This window comes from Hemiscyllium ocellatum, unplaced genomic scaffold (assembly GCF_020745735.1).
Source record: "Hemiscyllium ocellatum isolate sHemOce1 unplaced genomic scaffold, sHemOce1.pat.X.cur. scaffold_2027_pat_ctg1, whole genome shotgun sequence".
NCBI classification, from domain to species: domain Eukaryota; kingdom Metazoa; phylum Chordata; class Chondrichthyes; order Orectolobiformes; family Hemiscylliidae; genus Hemiscyllium; species Hemiscyllium ocellatum.
The window spans coordinates 56,385-79,758 of NW_026867949.1; the positions used below are offsets into that span (position 1 = coordinate 56,385).

The following is a 23,374-nucleotide window of genomic DNA, read 5'->3' on the forward strand; positions in this document are numbered from 1 at the left end:
CCTGGCAAAAATTCTTCTAAATTTCTTCTGCACTTTTTACAGTTTAATAACTGAAACCTACACTGTATCCATCACATTTCCAGTGTTTCCCCACGGCACTGGAACCGACGTGACAACGCCAATGGATTACAATCCATGATCGATAATTAACCCCTTTACAACAATCCCGTTTTCATAGTATTTCCCATGGTGCAGGTATCCTTGTGTCTTTCTGGTTGTATGGTTAATTAAAGACTTCTCCTCATACAAAACAAATCTGTAACTTAATTGTTCCTGGGAAATGTGCCATGTTTATTCAGACTTTTAAAAACAAATGAACTCTTTCTCCAGTCACAATGGACTTGGCTATACCTCAGTATTTTCTCCAGACACACTGATATTTGAAATTCTCGCCCACGGACAGAATACACACCTTCCCTTCCACATGAAAAGGCCAATGAATATTCAGATCGGCACGCATCAAGTAACTATCAAAACCGAACAGGAAGTTCAATTTGAATTTCTCATCCACAAATCTGCCCTTTCAGCACTCTACAACTGAGAAAACAACTCACCACCGTTAACACAGGAAGCAAGTTCGTAAGACAGTTACAGCATTAAATTGTAGTTTCTTTGTTTCCCCAAAGCTTTCAATCTCAGTCTCAATTTCTCTCTTCTGTGAACTGAAATCCAAACCAATCTCCTCACTCCTTTCCTTCACACCCAGTTCTCTCTCTCTCTCTCTCTCCTCTTTGAAGTCAGCTTCCTAGCTCCTGCCTGCAGACTAAGGACCAAAAAAAAAGGGGTGGCACAAAGGCACCACTGCCCCACAGCACTAGGGGCCCAGGTTCGGTTCCAGCCTTGGGTGACTGTCTGTGTGGAGTTTGCACATTCTCCCCGTGTCTGCGTGGGTTTCCTCCGAGTGCTCCGGTTTCCTCCCACAACCCAACGATGCGCAGGTCAGGTGAATTGGCCATGCTAAATTGCCCAGAGTGTTAGATGCATTATTCAGAGGGAAATGGGTCTGGGTGGGTTACTCTTCCGACGGTCGGTGTGGACTGGTTGGGCCGAAGGGCCTGTTTCCACACTGTAGGAAATCTAATCTAATCAATCAATGAGTCTGACTCGGAGCCTCCTGGGTGTTGGTGAATCCTCCCCACACCTCCCAGGGTTTCCTTCTGAGTCAGACCTGCACTGATTTTTTTCCCCCAATCTGGAACCTTTTATTTATTTTCCCCACTCCCATCCTCTGATGAGAACCATCCTGCACACACTGGCCAAATCATATCGGGTTGAACTAAAATGAACCAAATTAGAACTTTAATTGCAGGCCCATCTTTGTTCATTTCCATAACATTCCTGAATCTTCACCCGAGTTCTGATAACTTTCTGCAAAATACTCCCCCACTGATACGCCAACCACTTGTCCCGATACCAGGGCAGGGGCCATTCCCCTGGGTCCTGTTCCCAGAGGGAGGAAGGGAGGGAGCTGCCAATAACAGATTAATCCCACAGCCTCCCTCCCTGGCACTGACCCGCCCTGCACACACGCCAACAATTGCCCAGCACTGCGCCTGTGCACTGGTCTCCCCTTTTACAGCACATGCTCCAGATCACACAGGAGCCTGGGTGATTGACAGCAGCTGCTGCCCAATAGGGTGCAGGGGGCGGGACTGGAGGACTGGGACAATGCGATTGTAAACAATGAATGAATGAATGAGAGGGGAAACTGTGGGATGGGCAGGTCAGTGAGGGACAGGAGCAGTGCAGCATTAAGAGAGGATCCTGGACAAACTGAGCAATGGGAGAGTCTGACAGGAGAGAAACAACAGGAAGGTTCTGTTTGGAGGCTCAGGCAGGGACAGCTGGGAGACAGTATGGCCTGGTGGCTTGGGCAGGTTTCCTAATCAGTCTCTTCAAAGATGCTGTTACTCAATTCTGAGCCTGATCCTCCTGGTTCAGAGGTAAAGACACTACCACCATTTCCTGGTGGGCTAGAAGAAAGAAGGGAAGATTTTCTCAATCTCACTCACATGGAAACTCCATGAGCTCCTCCCACTTACTGTCTAAGGTGGGGATGGAGGGGACAGAGAAGATGGAAGCGGGGTTAGGGATAGAGGTCCTGCCTTTCTAAAGGAACTCACCTGTGTTGGTGAAAAAACAAGACTCAATACACAGTCACTGACACAAACCCATGGACTTGAACTTTATCTAGAATATTAGTACCCATAACTGGGTGACACAGACCCCAATGTACAGAGTTAAGTCCTGGATATTAATAACGGTTTTGTGAGAGGGAAATCACGTCTCATGAACTTGAGTCAATTTGTTTGAAGTAACAACAAAGAGGATTGATGAGGGCAAAGTAGTGGAAATGATCTACATGGTCTTCAGTAAGGCATTCAACAAGTTTCCCCATGGGAGACTGGTTAGCAAGGTTAGATCTCATGGAATACAGAGAACTAGCCATTTGGGTACAAAACTTGTTCAAAGGTAGAATACAGATGGTGGTGGTGGAAGGTTGCTTTTCAGATTGGAGACCTGTGACCAGTGGGGTGTCACAAAGGATCGGTGCTGGATCCACTAATTTTCATAATTTATATCAATGATTTGGATGTGAATATAGAAAGTATTGTTAGTAAGATGACATCTAAATTGGAGATGTAGTGGGCCGTGAAAAGGATTAACTCAGATTATAATGGGATCTTGATCAGATGGTTGAATGTGCTGAGGACTGGCAGATGGAGTTTAATTTAGATAAATGTGAGGTGCTGCATTTTGGAAAAGGAAATATTAGCAGAACTTATACACTTAATGGTAAGGTCCTCGGGAATGCTGCTGAATAAAGAGACCTTGGAGTGCAGGTTCATAGCTCCTTGAAAGCAGAATCGCAGGTAGATAGGATAGTGAAGAAGGTGTTTAGTATGCTTTCCTTTATTGGTCAGAGCACCGAGTATAGGAGTTCGAAGGTCATATTGCAGCTGGACAGGACATTGGTTAGGTCACGCTTGGAATATTGTGTGCAATTCTGGTCTCCTTCCTGTCAAAACAATATTGTGAAACTTCAAAGGGGTCAGAATAGTATTATAAGCATGTTGCTAGGGATGGAGGATTTGAGCTACAGGGAGAGGATGAATACACTGTTTCCCCTGGAGCGTCAGAGGCTGATGGGTGACCTTATTGAGGTTTATAAAATCAGGAGGGGCATGGATAGGGTAAATACACAAAGTCTTTTCCCTGCGGTAGGGGAGGACGGACGATGGGGGGTGCGAGACAGAGGAGGGAGACCGAGGGGGGAAGGTGACCGTTATTTTGAAGATCTACAACAAAACCCTGTTCCTGTTTTCTCCTGATCCCCTTCAATCCCTCTGAAGGGCTCAGAACAAGTGCACAGACCCTGGAAAGTAGAGCTTCAGGGTGACCAAGTGCTGAAGTTTGTATTTGGGACGCTGACCTTTATTGGTCTGTACACTTATCAATAAGTGTTCCTGGATTCAATTCCACTGTCCTGGATTCACGTCTGTGGCCACAGACGCGCCTGTCTCTGACCCTGACGACTGGATCCCCTGTCACTATAGCTCTGCCATTCTCCTTCCTCCCGTTCTGTGCAGCGGAGCTCTCTGTGGGGTCATGGACCTGGCTGTTGCTGATTTCCCCTGAGTCCACCCCACCTGTTTCCCCCCTTACAGAATCTCAAGCGGTGCACAGTATCTGTTTGAGAAGGGGAATGATCAGTGGGGAGTCCTGCACTTCCTTCCTGTGCCTTTTACTTGATCTGATGGTCACTCATTCCCTTTCTGCCTGTGTAACCCTCACCTGCAGTGTGACTAACTCACTAAACGTGCCGTCCATAACATTCTCAGTATTGCTCCACAGTGAGTCCACTCACAGCTCCAGCTCTGAAAAGCAGTTTCCCAGTAGCTGCAGATGGGCACACTTCCTGCACACACAGCCGTCACGGACACTAAAAGAGTCCCTTATTTCCCACATTGTGCAAGAGGAGCACACCACGGGTCTGAAGTCTCCTGTCACAACATCTCTCTATATTCATCTAGTTACTCCCATTAGGAGAATTTAAATGAGCTAGCAACCTTCCTTCTCTTCAAACATTTCCATTATCATCGAAAGCCCCGATATTTACTGAAGCTGACATTTTACACTTTAAAAACTTAAAAAAAAATCTTGGCTGTTCCCACTGGAACCATGTGAATTTCTGAATGGCCTGAACTAAAACTGAAAATGAGGTTCACCTTCTCCCTGTTTCCCCTCGCTCTGTTTACACCCAACTCCAAAACACTCTCATTGAGCCAAGCAGCCCTCGCAGTGCAGCCCTGTCATTTTCATTGTCTGCTCACACCTACACTGCCCTCAGCCTCCTGTACTGTTCCAGTGCATCTCAATGGGAGCTCAGGAACAGCATCGTTCCATCAGGAATTTTAATGACAAGTTTGCAGGGAATTGAAAATAAGGATTTTACAGGTTAACATCATGAAGTGGGTGATTGGGTCTAAATCTGACAGTTGCTACAAAGAGACGAGGTGTAATTTGGATAAATCTGTGCTCCCTCTCAGGCCAATACCTCGTCCCACAGCTGCAGGGCCCAATATTGAGCACAAACTCCAAGGTTGATCCAACCACGAATTTGAACAAATTTCTGTTTTTTTGCTTGAAAAAAGATACTTTCCCACAGACAGAACAGACACACCTTTCTCCTTCCACAGTTAAATGTCAATGATATTCAGATCCTGATGACCCTGCTGACGATAAAAAATTGCTTTTGAGATCCCTGTCTCAATTATTCTCAATTAATATCCTATACAATGAATTCACAAAACAAAACTCACAGTCAGTGCAGGCTGAACAGTAAAGACAACTATTTCTCTTGGTATGTGTTTGATGTGTAAATGCTCCTCTTCAAATCACCCCGACCCCACCCAGGAAGAGGACATGTCCATGTGCCTCGCTGTACCTTGTCCCCAGTAAAGATGGTGGCCATACCCCAGGACCTATCACTGACTGAGGGCCACAGCCGTTTACCCATTTGCTGCAAACGTGTGACCGAGAGTTTCTAATTCAGGCCTAACTACCTGTACAGAGTGTAATTAAACCCTTCCAGTCTAAACTGATCCAACTCCCCTTTCCCGATTCCTCCTCCTGCACACACCATGGGTCATTCTAGGTCAAGTGACCTTTCCTCAGAACCGACGGCAGCTGGGAAAATTAGAATCCCTACAGTGTGGAAACAGGCCATTCGGCCCAACATGTTCACACCCACCCTCTGAAGCGTTTCTCAACCAAACTCATTCCCCGACCCTATTATTCTACATTTCCCCTGACTAATGCACCTAACCTATACATCCCTGAACACTACGGGAAATTAACTTGGCCAATTCACCTTACTGCACATCTTTGGACTGCAGGAGATAGGGGGTAAAGAGTAAATAATAGGTGGGGACAGAGCCCAAAAGAAAAAATAACATTTGGAAAGAAAGGAGTAGATAACAATCTGGCTGGGAGGGTGAATAGCTGTTAATGGAGGGGACAGGAACCTGTGTCTGGCAGCAGCTCAGTGGAGGTGCTGGAAATGGCAGTTGATGATCTACATTCTGCTGCAAAACAGACCCTGAGCTTCCAGCTGCCTGCTACTTTAACACACGAACCTGTTCCCTGGCCAACATCTCTGTCTCATGCTTACTGCAGTGTTCCAGTGAAGCTTGATGCAAGCTGGCAGAACATTCCAGAACATTCCAAAACACACCATATTTCAAGGACTGCAATTTCCCCTCCTACGTGGTCAACAATACCCTCCAGTGTATCTCCACCACTTCCCGCACCTCTGCCATTGAACCACACCTCTCCAACTGCAATAAGGATAGAACCCCCCAGTCCTCACCTTCCACCCAGATACAACGCATCATCCTCCGCCATTTTCACCACCTACAATCAGATCCCACCGGAGATATATTTCCCTCTCCATTCCTTTCAGCATTCCACAGAGACCATTCCCTGTGAATCCTAGTCAGATCCATGCTCCCCAACAACCCACCTTCCACTCACAGCACCTTCACTTGTCAATACAAGAGGTGCAAAACCTGTGCCCACACCTCCCCCTCACCCCCAACGGACCATTCCCCATCCAGCAGAGATTTTCCTGCACATCCAAACACCTCACCTATTATGGCCTTTGCTTTCGATGTTGTCTCCTGGGACACCAACTTGTGGAATGTTTCAGGGAGCATTTCTGGGACACATGCACCAACCAACCCCACCATCCTGTGGCTGACCACTTCAACTTCCCTACCCACTCCTCCAAGGACATGCAAGTCATGGGCCACCTCCACCACCAAATCCCAGCTACCCGACGCCTGGAGGAAGAAATTGGGACCCTTTAACCACAGAATCAAGGTTTCCTCATCTCCCCTCCCCTGCCTTATCCCAGATCCAACCCTCCAACTCGACACCACGCCCTTAAACTGTCCCACCTGTCCACTTTCCTTTCCAATTATCCACTCCACCCTATCTCCATTACCCTCTAACTACATCTACCCATTGCCTTCCTAGCCCACTTCCCACCAACACCACACATCCCTCTTATTTATCTCTCAGCCCTCTTACTTCCCACCCCACTCCCAATCCTGGCATTCCTGATGAATGGAATATGCCCAAAACGTCGATTATCCTTCTCCTGGGATGCTGCCTGACCTGCTGTGCTTTTCCAGCGCCACATGTTAACGCAAGTTGGAAGAACAACACCTTATCTTCTACTTGGGGACCCTGCACCCCTCTAGCCCCAGTATCAAAATCAATAATTTAGGTCCTGAACTCTCCAATGTCCTAGCGCCATAGCCTCTTAACCCACACACCAGGCCTTGTTAGTACATAACCTACCATTACACATTAGCTATAGTTAGCCACTAACAGTCCCCATAAACGGCTATTCACCCTGCCCCAGCCAGATCGTTATCCACTCCTTTGTCCAACTGCTCCCATCTCTTTGGACTCTATCACCACCTATCATTTACTCCTTAACCCCGATCTTCTGCATATATACCAACATTTTTTTTCAGTAGCATCAGTTCTGAGGAAGGGTCAGCAGATCCAAAATGTTAACTCCGATTTCTCTTCACAGATGCTGCCAGACCTGCTGAGCTTTTCCAGTATCTTTTGGCTGTTGAGTGAGATTTACAGCATCCGCAGTTCTTTTGGTTCTAATTTACCAGGAATTTCTAATTTAAGTCTAGCAGCCTAAAACTGTGCGTTTAAAAACCCTCCCAGTCCACAATAACTCAATTTCTTCCCCAGACTTTGCAGTCTCTCCCACTCCCTTCACACTCATGAGGACCTCTCTCACAGTGACACTGCGCCTGCACAGCTCATGGCCATGTGTTGGCCTGCTGGACCCACCCCAATTCACTCCCATTGGCCGAAGGATCACGCCAATTCTCCTATTGGTCTGAAGCTGCTGTCAATCACCTGGGCCCCATTGTGACATGAGTGGGCTCCTCCCAAGAGCATCGGATGATGAGGGGTGACCTCATAGAGCTTTCTAAAATCATGAGGAGTATGGATGGGAAAAATAGACAAGGGCTTTTCCCTGGGGTGGGGGAGTCTAGAACGAGAGGGTGTAGGTTTAAGGTGAGAGGGGAAAGATTTAAAAGGGACCCAAGAGGCAACTTTTTTCACACTGAGATGGGTGCCTGTATGGAATCTTCTGTTCGGGGAAGTGGTGGAGGCTGGTACAGTTACACCATTCGGCATCTGGATGGGCATGTGAATAGGAAGGGTGTAGAGGGATATGTGCCAAATGTTGGGATATCTGGTCGGCATGGACCAGTTCAACCAAAGGGTCTAATTCCATGCTGTATGTCTCTTGGACTCTGCCCTGGGATGAGCTTCATCATTCACAGTGAATGGGGCAGTAACGCAGAGCACAGGGGTTTGGGGCTATTCAGCTGTACTGGCCCCTCTGGAGATGGGGCCAGTCTATCCCAACTCACCTCCCATTTGTCTGTAGCCCTCCAAATCCTTCCTTAAAAAAGTTAAATTCCAAATTTGTTTTCTCAATAACTACTGAATCTGCGTCCAAACTGTTCCAGATGCTCAGAACTTAGTGAGTACAATAATCTTCACATTTTTAACCTGTTTTATTTGCCATTTACCTGAAAGTAGTTACTCAAAATTGTGACGTTAATAATTTCTCCGTCTGTCTCTCTGTAAATTAAATATCCTGGAAACAAATCTGCTCCTGGTCGAAATCCCTGCCTAACCTTCTCAGCTCCAAGGAGAATTAGTTGATCTTCTGCTAACTCTCCATAAAAGAGAAACCCATCTTAATTTTAGTAGGGCCATAAAGATGTACAGCAGAGAAACAGACCCTTCGATCCAACTTGTCCATGCCGACCAGATATCCTAAATTAATATCATCCCATATGCCAGCTCTTGGCCTGTATCCTTCTAAACTTTTGCTAATCACATACAACATCTCAAAGGCATAACTGGGTAATTGTACCTGCCTCCACACTTCCTCTGGCAGCTCCTTCCACACACGTACTATGTTCAGCTGGAAACATTGCCCCTTAGATCCCTTTTAAATCTTTTCCCTCACACCTGAAGCCTGTGCCCCCAAGCTTTGGACTCACATATCCTGGGAATAAGACTCTGGGATTTCATCCTATCCATGCTCCTCACAAATGTATCCGATGCTCCAGGGAAAACAGCTCCAGCCTATTCACCCTCTATCTATATAGCTCAAACCCTCAACCCTAGCAACATCTTTGCAGATCTTTTCCGAACCCTTTCAAATTTCACAATATCATTCCGATAGCGGGGAGACCAGGACTGAAAGCAGAATTCCAGAAGTGGCTGAATCAATGTGCTGTGCAGCCGCAGAATGACATCCCAACTCCACTACTCAATGTACTGACCAGTAAAGGCAAGTACACCAAACACCTTGTTCACTACCCTGCCTATGATTCCACTTTCAAGGAACTATGAACCTGCACTGAAAGATCTCTTTGTTCAGCAACACCCCCCAGGACCTTCCCATTAAGTGTATAATTCCTGCCCTCATTTGCTTTTCCAAAATGGAGCACCTCACATTTATCTGAAATAAACTCGATCTGACAATCCTCAGCCCATTTGATTGATGTCCCATTGTACTCTGAGGTAACCTTCTTTACTGTCCAGTGCACCTCCAATTTTGATGTCTACTGTAAGCCTACTAACTATACCTCATATATTCACTCACAAATCATTGATATAAATGATGAAAATCAGTGGATCCAGCACTGATCCTTACACCATATTGCTCATCACAGGGCTCCAGTCCGAAAAGCACTACTCTCCGTCCCCAACCTTCCCGCCAATTTGTATATAATAGCTGGTTCTCTCTGCATCCCATGGTGTCTAACTTGCTAACCAGTCTGTTATGTGGAACCTTTTTGAATGTCTTTCTGAAGTCCAAGTTAGTGATGTATGTACAAAGCCATGCTGACTATTCCTAATCACTTCTTGCCTTTCCAATTACATATAAACCTGTCCTTCAGAATTCCTTCCAACACCTTGTCTGCCACTACCCTCAGGCTCACCAGTGTATTGTTCCCTGGCCTTTCCTCATCACCTTTCTCAAATAATGGCTCCTGTCTTGCAGCACCTCACCTCCGGCTATCGGTGATACAAATCTCTCAACGAGGGGCCCGACGATCACTTCCCACAAAGATTTGGGATACACCTGATCAGGTCCCACAGATTTACTCAGCTTTCTGTATAAGACATCCCGTACAACCTCCTCTGTAATATGGACAGTTGTCAAATCATCACTATTTATTTCTCCAAACTCTCTAGCTTCCATATCCTCTTTCAGTAAAAGCTGACATGAAATCCTTGGGTAGTATCTCTCCCACCTTCTGTGGTTCCACAGACAGCCTTGTTGATCTTTGAGGGTCCCTATTCTCTGCCTGGTTACTCTTTTGTCCTTAGTGTTTGGTAGAATCTCTTTGGATTGTCCTTAAACCTCTTTCCCCCCAAAGCTATCTCATGTATCCTTTTTGCCCTCCTGTTTTCCCTCACGTGTACTCCTACTGCCCCTATACTCCAAGGGATTCACTCAAACCCAGCTGTCCGTAGCTGCCATATCCCTCCTTCATCTTTTTGACCAGACCCTCAATTTCTCTAGACACACAGCATTCTCTACACCTACCAGACTTGGCTTTAACAGGAACATACTGTCCATGTACTCTTGTTGTCTCATTTTCACCAGCCTATGGAGGCAATGGCAGATGAGGACATGGAAACAGTCACTCTCAGTAAAGAGGTAGTGTTGGAAAAGATAACAGCCCAAAAGAACATGGGTCTCCTGGCCGTGATGGAATGCATCCCAGGGGACTAAAAGAGATGGTGAAGGGTTTATTGTCCTTCCTTGCTAGAGGGATGGTTATGCTGCAGTTGTACAGGGTGCTGGTGAGGCCACACCTGGAGTACTGTGTACAGGTTTGATCTCCTTACTTCAACAAGGATGTACTGACACTGGAGGGGGTGCAGAGGAGGATCACTAGTTTGAGTCGGGGGTTGAGAGGATTGGTGTATGTGGAGAGACCGAATAGACTGGGATTATACTTGTTGGAATTTAGAAGAATGGGAGGCTGTATTGGAAAAAATAAAATTAAGAAGGGAATAGATAAGATAGAAGCAGGGAGGTTATTTCCATTGGGGGGCGGGTCAGTCTAGAGAGCACAGCGTCAAAATAAGGGGGTATCTGATTTAGGACAGAGTTGAGGAGGAACTTCTTCAGCCAAAGGGTTATGAATCCGTGGAATTCCCTGCTGAGTGTAGCAGTTGATGTTATCAACTTGAATGTCTTTAAGGCAAAATGTAGATTTGCAAACAGGAATCGAATTAAGGGTTATGGTGAGAGAGCAGGAAAGTGGAGCCGAGGCCATGAAAAGATCAGCCCTGATCTTATTGAATGGCAGTGCAGGCTTGAGGGGCCAGATTGCCTACCCCTGCTCCTATTCCTTCTGTTCTTATGTTCCCACTTTCCAGCCGTCCCTTTACCTGGGGGTTGCAAAGAAATATTGAAAGTTCTTGCCTTGTACCATCAAAATTCACCTTTGTCCAATTTTGAACACCAACTTTTAGATCTGATCTATTATTTTCTGCAACTATTTTAAAACCAGTAGAATTGGCGTCAAAGAATCCCAAGTGTGGAAGCAGGCCATTCGGCCCATCACATCCACACTGACCCTCAGAGCCTCCTATCTTACCCCTGTAACGCTGCATTTCCCATGACCAATCCACCTAGCCTGCACATCTCTGAACATTTCCCATGGCCAATCCACCCACCTGCCCATCCCTGAACAATACGGCAATCCAGCCTGGATTCTCCACCCAACCTGCACACCTTTGGACTGTGGGAGGAAACCAGAACACCTGGATGAAACCCACACAGACAACCTCAATAAGGTGATCGTCCTGTTCTTATTTCCCAGTTTCACCCAAGTAATTTCAACGGGCGAACCCCCATGAATATCCTCCCTAAGCACAACAATAATGTTATCCCTACTCAAAAACACCATTCCACCTTCCCTCTTATCCCCCTTTCTACCCTTCCTCATATCTATTCCCTGGAACATTAAGCTACCTGGCCTGTCCAACCTAAGCCACGTTTCTGTCATACCCACTATATCCCAGTCCCATGTTCAAAACCATATCTTAAGCTCATCTGCTTTCCCTGTAAAACCTCTTGCATTGAAATAAATGCAGTGCAGTGCTATCAAAAGGACAGACTGATGGGCAGAGGGGGTGGGATGGCCCTGTTGATGAGGGATGACGTTCAGTCCCTTGGGAAAGGGGGATACACAGAATCAGGAGATGTAGAGTCAGATTGGAGGGTGGCTAATGTTATCCCACTTTTCAAAAAAGTTGGGAGAGATAAAACAAGGAATTATAGACCGGTTAGTCTGATGTCAGTGGTGAGAATGACGCTGAGTCAATTACAAAAGATGAAATTATGGCTCATTTGGATAGCAGTAATAGGATTCGTCAGAGTCAGCATGGATTTACAAAGGGGAATATACTGACTTGGATTGAAAATTGGCTGGCTGACAGGAAGCAAAGAGTAGTGATAAACGCTTCCTTTCGGAATGGCAGGCAGTGACTAGTGGGGTACCACAAGGTTCGGTGCTGGGACCGCAGCTGTTTACAATATACATTAATAATATAGATGAACATCTTAAAAGTAATATTAGCAAATTTGCTGATGACACAAAGCTGGGTGGCAGGGTGAAATGTGAGGAGGATGTTATGAGAATACAGGTTAACTTGGACAGGCTAGGTGAGTGGACGGATGCATAGCAGATGCAGTTTAATGTGGATAAATGTGTGGTTATCCACTTTGGAGGCAAGAACAGGAAGGCAGATTACTATCTAAAAGGAGTCAAGTTTGGTAAAGGGAAGTACAACGAGATCTCGGTGTGTTGTACATCAGTCAATGAAAGCAAGCATGCAGGTACAGCAGGTAGTGAAGAAAGCTCACTGCATGCTGGCCCTCATAACAAGAGGAATTGAGTATAGGAGCAAAGAGGTCCTTCTGCAGCTGTACAGGGCCTGGTAAGACCGCACCTGGAGTATTGTGTGCAGTTTTGGTCTCCACATTTGAGGAAGAGCATTGTGGCTATTGAGGGAGTGTTGGGTAGGTTCACGAGGACAATTCCCGGAATTGGCGGAATGATCATATGTTGAAAGATTGGAGCGACTGAGCTTGTATACACTTGAGTTTAGAAGAATGAGAGGGGATCTGATTGAGACCTACAAGATTATTAAAGGTTTGGACACTCTGGAGGCAGGAAGCATGTTTCCACGGATGGGTGAGTCCAGAACCAGAGGACACAGTTTAAAAATAAGGGAGAGGCCATTTAGAAGAGAGTTGAGGAGAAACGTCTTCACCCAGAGAGTAGTGGACACATGGAATGCACTGCCCCAGAAGGCAGTGGAGGCCAAGTCTCTGGATAGTTTCAAGAAAGAGATGGATAGAGCTGTTAAAGATAATGGAATCAAGTGTTACAGAGATAAGACAGGAACAGGATACTGATTGTGGATGGTCAGCCATGATCATAATGAATGGTGGTGCTGGCTCAAAGGGCAGAATGGCCTATTCCTGCACCGATTGTCTATTGTACCTTGTCAGTCCGACCTCATTCTGTGCCTTGCCCTTGCCTGTCTAACTTCTCAACTGTACCAGCCTCAGGGTTACCTCCTTTCTCACTATCTCTTTAGGTTTACCCCCACGCCCTCACTGGTTTAATGCCTCCCGAGTAGCACTAGCAAATCTCCCTGCTTGGATATTAGACACCTTCCAATTCAGGTGTAATCCATCCTTGTTATGCATGTCACCTCTCCCCCAGCAGAGATTCCAATGATCCAAAAATGGGAATCTTTCTCCCCTGTATCAGATCCTTGGCCACGCATTCATCTGCTCTACCCTGCTATTCCTACTCTCACTAGCATGTGGCACCGGGAGTAATCCAGATATTACTACCCACAAGATCCTGCTTATTATCCTCCAGGCTAATTTGCTATATTCTCTCATCAGGACTTCATCCTTTTCTCTTATGTCATTGGTACCAATGTACAGCGACCTCCCACTGATCATTCTCCCCTTTCAGAATATTCTGCACCCTCGGAGCCATCCTTCACCCAGACAGTAGGGAGGCACCACCCCATTCTGAGGTCTCACTATCAGCTACAGAAACTGCAGTCTGTGCTGCAGACTAGAGAGCCCCCTATCACCATCGATCGCGTGGAACCTGTTATACCTCACATTATACTAAATTCATTACACTAGTAACTTGGCTGTCAGTGCGATATTCCCCTGAAAATGTGACCCCCGACGCTTTCCAAAACAGTATACTTGTTGGAGATGGAAATAACCACAGGAGACTCCTGCACTACTTGCCTTCCGGTCCTCCATTTCCTAGAGGAAACCCATCTACCTGACTGGATCGGCAGTTTTCCTACCTTTCTGAAACTGCCACCTATCACACCCCCATGCTCCTGTAAATTCTTCATTACCTTTAACCATTGCTCCATCTGATCCAGGAAATCCTACAGGATTTGCATCCTCACTTCCTGCAGACAATCAGATCATTGAAACTTTCCTTAATCTCCCACATCCAACAGGAAGAGCACATCACTGTACGAATGGCCATCTCTGCACCTTAACAGTCCACAGACCCAGAAAAAGGCACACAGTCTTACAGCTTTACAAAACACAGCTCTAGAATAAATTAGTACCAATATTTTATATTAAAAAACTTTATCAAATTATCATAAGATGTGTATTTAAAGAAATAAACTGTCGCCCTACTGAATGTTGTAGCTTTACTAAAATAAAACAGATTAAGATTTATCTTTGAAGGGACCGAAACCCACTGAGCTGTGAGTCACAGATGAACAGCACTAAACAGAACCTTCGGTCAAATTTGTCCATGCCGACCAGATATCCGAACCTAATCTTATCCCTCTTGCCAGCACCTGGGCCATATCCCTCTAAATCTTTCCTATTCATGTCAAGTATCCAAATGCCTTTAAAATACTGTAATTGTCAGCCTCCACTACTTCTTCTGGCAGCTTATTCCATTCAGGCACCACTCTCTGCATGAAAAAGTTGCTCCTTAGTTCCCTTTTATATCTTTCCCCTCTCACCCTCAACTTATGCTCTCTATTTCTGGACTCTCCTACTCAGGGAAAAGACCTTGTCTGGTTACCCTATCCATGCTACTAATGATTTTATAAACCTCTATGGAGGTCACCCCTCAGTCTCTGATGCTCCAGGGAAAGAAAGCCCCAGCCTTTTTGCTCTCTTCCTGCAGCTCAAACCCTGACAGTATCCTTGTAAATCTTTGTTGAACCTCTTCAAGTTTCACAACATCCTTCCGATTCACGGAGAACAGAATTGCACACAATATTCCAAAAGAGGCCTAACCAATGTCCTGTAATCACCTTCCAACTTCTATACTGAATGCTCTGATCAATAAGAGAATGTATTCTAAACATTTTCTTCGGTATCCTATCTACCTGCAACTCTACTTTCAAGGAAATATGAACCTGCACTGCAAGATATCTTTGTTCATCAACACTATCTAGGAATTTGCCACTAAGTGTATCAGTCCTGTTAAGATTTGCTTTTTTAAAATGCAGCACGTCACATTTATCTGAATTAAACTCCATCTGCCACTTCTCACCCATCTGAACAACATCCTGTTGTAGTCTGAGGTAACCTTCTTCGCTGTCCACTATACCTCTAATTTTGGTGTCATCTGCAAACTTACTAACTATACCTCCTATGCTCATATCTAAATCATATATATAAACGACAAAAAGTAGTGGACCCAACACTGATCTTTACGGCACTCTACTGGTCACATGCCTCCAATCTGAAAAACAACCCTCCACCACCACCCTGCCTTCTACATTTGAGCCAGTTCTGTATCCAAACGGTTAGTTCTCCCTGTATGCCATGAGATCTAACTTTGCTAAGCAGTCTTCCATGGGGAAGCTTGTCCAGTACCTTACTGAATTCCATAGATCACGTCCACCTCTCTGCCCTCATCAATCCTCTTTGATACATCTTCAATTAACTCAATCAAGTTTGAGAGACATGCACAAAGTCATGCTGACTATCACTAATCAATCCTTGCTTTTCAGTATACACATGCATCTTGTTCCTCAGGATTCCCCCCAACAACTTGCCCAGGCTCACCGGTCGTTAGTTCCCTGGCTTGTCCTTACCACCTTTCTTAAATAGTGGCACCATGTTAACCAACCTCTAGTCTTTCGGCATTTCGTCTGTGATAATCGATGATACAAAATATCTCAGCAAGAGGCCCAGCAGTCACATTCCCAACTTCCCACAGAGCTCTAGGGTACACCTGATCAGGTGCTGGGGATTAACCAAGCTTTACAGGTTACAAGACACCCAGCACGTCCTCCGCTGTAAGATGGACATATTCAACTTCTATTTTCCCACATTCTATATTGCCCATGTCCTTCTCCACAGTAAACACTGATGCAAAATATTTTGTTAGTATCTCTCCCATCTCCTGCGGCTCCACACGTAGGCTACCTTGCTGATCTTTGAAGAGCCCTATTCTCTCTCGAGTTACCCTTTTGTTCTTAATATATTTATAAACACCCTTGGGATTATTCATAACTCTATTTGCCAAAGCTATCTCATGTCCCCTTTTTGCCCTCCTGAGTTCCCTCTTAAGTATACTCCCACTGTCTTTAATGCTCAGGATTTTTTTGGTATTTTTGGATTGGAATAAATGCAAAATATTACATCTTGATAAAACAAACGAGAGCAGACTTACACTAATTAAAAACAGGGCATCGAGGAGTGATATGGAACAAAGAGGCCGAGGGGTTCGGGTCTTTCAAGTCTGTGTCACATGTAGACAGGGTGGTTAAGAAGGTGCTTAGCACACTTGTCACCATTGCTCAGACCTTGGAGTACAAGAGTTGGGATGTTATTTTGGATGTTGGGGAGGCCTTTTCTGGAATTCTGTGTCCAGTTCTGGCCATGCTGATATCGGGAGGACATTATGTATTTGGAGCGGATTCAAAAGCGATTTACCAGGATGTTGAGGGGAATGGATAGTCTGAATTATAAGCAGAGGCTGGATAGGCTGCGACGTCTTTCACTGGCGCGCAGGAGGCTGAGGAGTGACCTTATTAGACTCAAATCATGGATGGGTGGTATCAGTAATGTGAACAGCAGGTGTCCTTTCCAGGAAGGAACCCGATTCAAGACTGGGTACATAGCTTTTAAGGTGACAGCAGAACAGCTTTAAAAAGAGATTCGGGGATTTTTAAAAAATATTTGTTCAGACAATGGTTTGTGTGTGGAATGAACTATCAGAGGAAGTGGTAGTTGTGAATCAAATTACAATTTGAGGGTGGCACAGTGGCTCAGTGATTAGCCCTGCTGCCAGGGCCCCAGGTTCGTTTCCAGCTTTGGACAACTGTCTCTGTGGGACTTGCCCATTCTCCCAGTGTTTGCATGGGTTTCTTCCAGGGGCTCCAGTTTCCTCCCTAATGAGAGAGCAGCCCTATGGTCTGGGAGGACAATGCTGACTTTCCCTTTTACACAGTGATGCCACTGTACCCCGGGGTGGGGAGAGGGAATGCTGAAGGGGTGGATGGGACACCACTACGGCACAGTGCTTTGTCCTGGAGGATGTTCACTTTCTTTAATATTGTTGGGGGCTGCACTGATGTAGGCAAGTGGAGAACGTTCCAACACAATCCTGATGTGTGTCTTATAGAGAGCCGTGGGCGGCATGCTGGCACAGTGGTTAGCACTGCTGCCTCACAGCGCCAGAGACCTGGGTTCAATTCCCGACTCAGGTGACTGACTGTGTGGAGTTTGCACGTTCACCCCGTGTCTGCGTGGGTTTCCTCCGGGAGTTCTGGTTTCCTCCCACAGTCCAAAGATGTGCGGGTCAGGTGAATTGGCCATGCCAAATTGCCCCTAGTGTTAGGTAAGGGGTAAATGTAGGGGTATGGGTGGGTTGCGCTTTGGCGGGTCGGTGTGGACTTGTTGGGCCGAAGGGCCTGTTTCCACACTAAGTAATCTAATCAAACAGACACTGGGGAATCAGGGGTTTGGGGAAACTGAGGTTGTTCTCCTTGTAGCAAAGGCAATTGAGGGGAGCTGTGACAGAGGGATTTACAGAAATTATACATTATAATAATAAACCTTACACCCATCAGCTCATTATACAAGGATTACAGGACACACATAAAAGGTTTGGGAAGATTCAAAGAGAACTTTTATGCAGCAAATGGGATTCAGATGGAATACAATACTCACACACAATGCGAATATCCAGGTCCTGATGAATTGACTAATTCAATCAGAGTTTGGTGTTACAATGACTGAGATTACCATCTGAATGTCCACCTGTAGTATCCTGTAATACAAGTTTATAAACTCCATCACTGTCAGATCAGGTTAGAAACTCACACCATCTCCTCCTCCTGGCCCAGGATGACTGGACACATTACCCCTTGTGGAGGTCAGCAGTCAGTTCAGGGGGAAACCTCTGTGGGTTTCTGTGAGTTTCCACCTTGGGATTTCATGCGACTGAACAGGGCAGATTTTTGACACATGGGACAGAATATTCCAGGAGTCAGTGAGATGCGGAGAGCAGGATTTGCTTCTTTTTTTTCCCTTCCGTGCTGCCGCTGTGCCTCATCAATAAGACATGGGGGGGGGGGGGGGGGGGTGAAAGGTTCATGCAGCTCGATTGGCAAGTTGTCTCCATTCTGACCAATGGGCAGCAAGTTCCTCCCATAGAGTATCTCTAAAAACAGAGCATCTCTGCATGCTTCACACTGCCCACTGTTCCCAGTAAATGTTTAGAAGAATGGGTGGGGTGGGGGGGGGGGGGGAAATTCCTACAAAAGGCATAACTGTAAAGTGCTAAGAGGATTGTGAAGAGAGAGAGATACACAGGAGAAGGGGCAACAAGTTGTCAGATGGAGTATAATTTGGGAAGATGTCAAGTCGGTCAGTTTGGAGGGGACAATAAGAGAACAGAGTGCTATTTACATGGTGGAATCTGTAGAAAGCTGCACCAGAAAGGGATCTGGGGTAATTGTGCAGGAAACACTGAAAGCCAGCAGATTCTGGGCCAGTCACGAAATCAAGGGTTCTGTTTTGGATTCACCAAGTTTAAGGTAACACAGACACGGGTAAGGGGTTTCAGTAGCAATGGAGCTGGGGTGAGGTGGAGACAAGCAACGTTTCAGAGATTGGAATTCCTGGTGTTTGTGATTGTGTAGATGTCTGATTAGAAGGTCACCTTGAAGTCAGATATGACAGCAATATTGTGAAGAGTCTAGTTCTACCTCAGACTGCACCCAGTGAGAGGGAGGGGCTCAGCAGTAAGGGAAAGGAATTTGTATTAGCAACTGAAGGTAATGGATTTAACCGTAACAATGTTTCATCGGAGGAAATTGCAGTTAATCAAGTAGTGGGAATGTGATAAGCAGTTTGATAACTGAGTAACAATGGAGCAATGGAGAGGGATGATGGGGAGGGAGAGCTGGGCATCGTCAGTGTACATGTCAAACCTCACACTGTGCTTTTAGACAATGTCACCTCCTGGCAGTATGTAGGTGATAAACAGTAGGGACCAAGGATAGATCCTGGAGGGACACCAAATACAAGGAATTCATAAAGGAAAGGGAGAGTGGGGATGGAGCAGGATTTACAAATGATGGTGAGGTTAAATGTTAGTTTTTTTTTGCAGAATGGATGAGAAGGACATAACCAGAAAAGACAGACAGACAGAACAAGGAACAATATCTGTGAATTGGCGAGGGGGGAGTGACGGGGAGGAAACAGAGTTGGAATGTCTGTGGTTTAGCGAGACTAGGAAAAGATCAAGATGAGCTCTGATAAGGCTTGACAAGAGGAGAAAGATGTAAGTTTGGGACAAAAACCAGGAACACCATGTGAGGCAGTTTGTCTCAGTGGGCTAGTGGGAGGGAGGGAAGCAGCAGAGGCAGCTGGTCGGATTGTGTCAGTCTTAGTGACAGAGAAACTCAGTGTGCTCGTTGCTCTTGTTGTTGGAGAGAAGGATGAAGGAGACAGGATGATGGACAGTGTTTACAAAGAAACAAAACCAGGGTTAGTGATGTTTAAAATGAGTGAACAAACCTAATGTATTTAACTTTTATGCAGAATATTAAAATGTACAACTGAAGTCCCTGTTCGAATCCCAGCTCGGCAGACGATGGAATCTGAATTCATGAAATAATAACGAATTAGGAATCTCCTGATTTCCAAGGAACTATTGTCAATGGCAGAAAATATCCTGCCAACCTGACAGTCGCCCAACAAGCTACTCACTGCATTAATCACTGCAAAGTCTCAACAAAGGAATGAAACTGGATGGACCACTTGGCATCTAACAAGGCACCAGAAAATACAACCACAGAATCAGCCCTCTCGGCTCTGCAACATCCTGCTCACTAACATCCGGGTTTTTTGTGCCAAAACGTGGCGAGCTGTCTCACAGACTAGTCAAGGAACAGCCTGACATAGTCATCCTCACAGAGTCATGCCTTACAGATAATGGCTAGACACCACCATCACCATCCCTAGATATCGAGAGTGTGATGATGGAAAAGCATAACAAGGTGAGGCAGCATCTGAGGCCAAGGAGAATCGATGTTTCGAGCCTAAGCCTTTCATCAGCCTGACCTGCTGTGCTTTTCCAGCACCATACTCTCCACTCTGATCTCCAGCATCTGCAGTCTTCACTTTCTCCTGAAATCTCTGGATATGTCCTGTCCCACCAGCAGGACAGACCAGGCAGAGGCGATGGCACAGTGATGTACACACCTTTTGCCCTGGGAGTACTCAGCATTGACTTTGGACACCAGGAAGTCTCATGGCTCCTGCTGATTACCACGTACTGTGCTCCCACGGCTGACGGATCAGTGCTACTCCATGTTGAATAACACTTGGAGGAAGCACTGAGGCAATAAAATGGTGACAAGCCTACTCTGGGTACAGGATTTCAATGTCCTCTACCAAGAGTAGCTCAGCTGCAGGATTACTGACTGACTGGTCGGGTCCTCAAGGACATAGCTGCTCAACTGAGTTTGCAGCAGGCGGTCACGGAACCAGCAAGATGGAAAAACATACTAGATCTTTTCAGTATGAATCTATCAGCTGCAAATGTATCTGTCCATGACAAGAGCGACCATCCCACAGTCTTTTTGGAGACAAAGCCTCACCTTAAAGTTGAGAAAAACCTCCCTTGTGCTGAGTGGTACTATCACCATGCTAAATGGGACAGATGTAGGATCTCAAACTGGATATCTCTGAGGCACTGTGGGATAACAACAGCAACAGAACTGTACTCCAGCACAATCTGTAATCTCATGGGTTTGTACATCCCGCACTCACCCATCACAATGGACAGGAAAGGATGGCATGCCATGAGCAGCACCAGGCATACCTAAAAATGCAGTGCCAACCTGTTGAAGCTACCAAACGGGACCATCTGCATTTTAAACAGCATCAGCATCAAGCAACAGAGCTAAACGATCCCACAACCAATGGATCAGATCAGAATTCTGCCACACCCACTTGTGAATGGTAATGGACAATTAATCAACTTGTTGCAGGAAGCACAACAGATATCCCCACCCTAACTAACGGAGGGATCTCACACATCCATGCAGCATTTGCAGCAATTCCCAGCCAGTTGCAAAGTGGGATGATCCATCTCAGCCTTCAACAGTGGTTTCCAAAATCACACACGTGAGTTTTAAGTCAGTTTGATTTAGTTCGAATAAGACCAAGAAATGGTTAAGTAGTGTAAAGGCTATGGGTCCTGCTAACATTCTGGCAATTATACTGATAACTTGTGCTCCAGAACTTGCCACCCACAAAGCCACGTACCCATCCAGCACTGGCATTGACTGACAATGTGGAACATTGCCCAGGGATGTTCAACACAAAAACACAGGTCAACTCCGACCCAGGCAATTTCCCTCGATCAGCAGGAAAGTGATGTAAGTATTCATCAACAGGGCTATCAAGCAGCTGCTTAGCAACAGCCAACTGAGTGACACTCATTTTAGGCTCCACCAGGGCCACTCAGCTCCCGATTGTGTTACCACCTGATTCACAACCTGACAACCAGCTGAATCCCAGAGGTGAGGTAAGAGTGACAGCCCAGTCCCACTCCAACACCACTATTTCTAGCTGATTCCACCCTCATCTCAGCTCATATACTGAAACTCTCATCCATCGTGTGTTATCTCCAGACTTAAATTATCCAAACACACTCCTGGCCAGCCTCCCAAATTCAACCTCCCTGTAATCTCAAGAAAAATTGAAAGCTCTATCGCCCACGTGCTCACTTCTCCCCAAATATGTTCACCCGTCAAAAGGCTCCTATAAGCAACAACAATTTAAAATTCTCATTCTTGACTTGATTCCTGGCTGTTCTCATCCCTAGCTCCATGCACCACACATCCTTTGAGACCTCGTCAATCCATTTACTTCGAGACTCCTAATAATTTGTTAATTCATTACTTCAACTGTGTAGCTGATTCTACAGTTGCTAAAGCAACATGGTCTGGAATTTGCAGACAAAACATCACAGGTCTGCGTTCCACCTTTAAGACATCCCTCAAAACCTGCTTTTTGGCAATGCTTTTGGTCACCTGACCTAATATCTCCATCTCTGGCTTTATATCTAAAATTCTCAATGATATTTTATATGAAATTATAAGCATGATAATAAAATTACAAACTGTTCTTGGTTTGGACATTATCTTCAAATCATCACTGTTGCTGTAATGAATAATCTGTAATGTCTCTTACCCAACCACATTGTGGGAGCACCTTCACCACACAAACTGCAGCTGTACAAGAAAGTCAAGCATCACCCTCTCCCCAGGCAACAGGGCTTTGGCATTAATCACTGGGATCTGTGGAAAGAGAAACACAGTTCAAGGGGGTGCAAAATGCATGACAGGGAATGAAAGTGGTGCAGAATTTGATAGTCAGAAACTGAAGGAAAACACACTTGTATATTGGAAAAAAGAATTCTTGACTCAAAAATATTCAAGACAAAATAATCTGATAATAGAGCAGCACATGGTCAGGGGCTGGGCCACGTGAAAAAATCATTTACAAATGGTCTGTAAAAGTAATAATACAGTACTAAACAGACCAAAAATACCCCCATGGTTGGAGACTGAGGAAGCTAGACATTGACGAAGTGGTCCTGAGGGAGCCCAGAGGTGAATCAGAGCAGGATTGGCTGCTGTCATCACAATGACTCTGTACTAGAGAGAGGCTGCACATGCGCCTGGCTGCACCTTGCCCCCTACAAAGATGGCGGCCCCGCACGTGTCCAGTGAATCGTTGTCCCGAATAAAGATGGCGGCGCTCACTCAGCCCTGCAGCCGCTGAGGCAATTCCCCATTTACTGCAAACACGGGACTGGGACGTTCAAATTTGTGTTTTCCGACATGCACAATTTGTATGTAAAACCTCTCCGCTCATGACATCACAGCTTCTCTCACATTTCCCTGATTATTTCTTTCCTTACCGTATCCTTTCTCTCTATAACTTCCCAAGCATTTATTACAGCTACTCTGCGTCGGGCGCGAGGGTGATCACATGGTTTACCTTAGCTCCGCCCTTCATTCACTGTGATTGGTTGGAGGATCAACCTCCCGCAAGGTCCTCCAGCTCCGCCCACCGTCCTTTCATTGGTCCGGTGCTGACATCAATCACCTGGGGTCACTGTTGGCTGGAGCATGCGCAGTGTGTCCTGCTTGTGCTGAGATGTTGGGTCATGTG

The 23,374-nt window shown here is 45.8% G+C and overlaps 1 long non-coding RNA gene across 2 annotated transcripts; it reads right to left on the reverse strand.

Moving 5' to 3' along the window:
* Positions 1-464: 464 nt before the first annotated feature.
* Positions 465-23,207, reverse strand: LOC132810827 (uncharacterized). Of its 2 annotated transcripts, none has more exons than XR_009643118.1 (5): positions 23,121-23,207; positions 22,388-22,494; positions 17,849-17,948; positions 4,685-4,733; positions 465-531 (listed from the first exon to the last, which is right to left on the reverse strand). It is a non-coding gene; the product is annotated as an uncharacterized LOC132810827 (long non-coding RNA). The 2 variants fall into 2 exon arrangements; XR_009643117.1 differs by lacking the exon at positions 23,121-23,207 and adding an exon at positions 22,749-22,825.
* Positions 23,208-23,374: the final 167 nt, after the last annotated feature.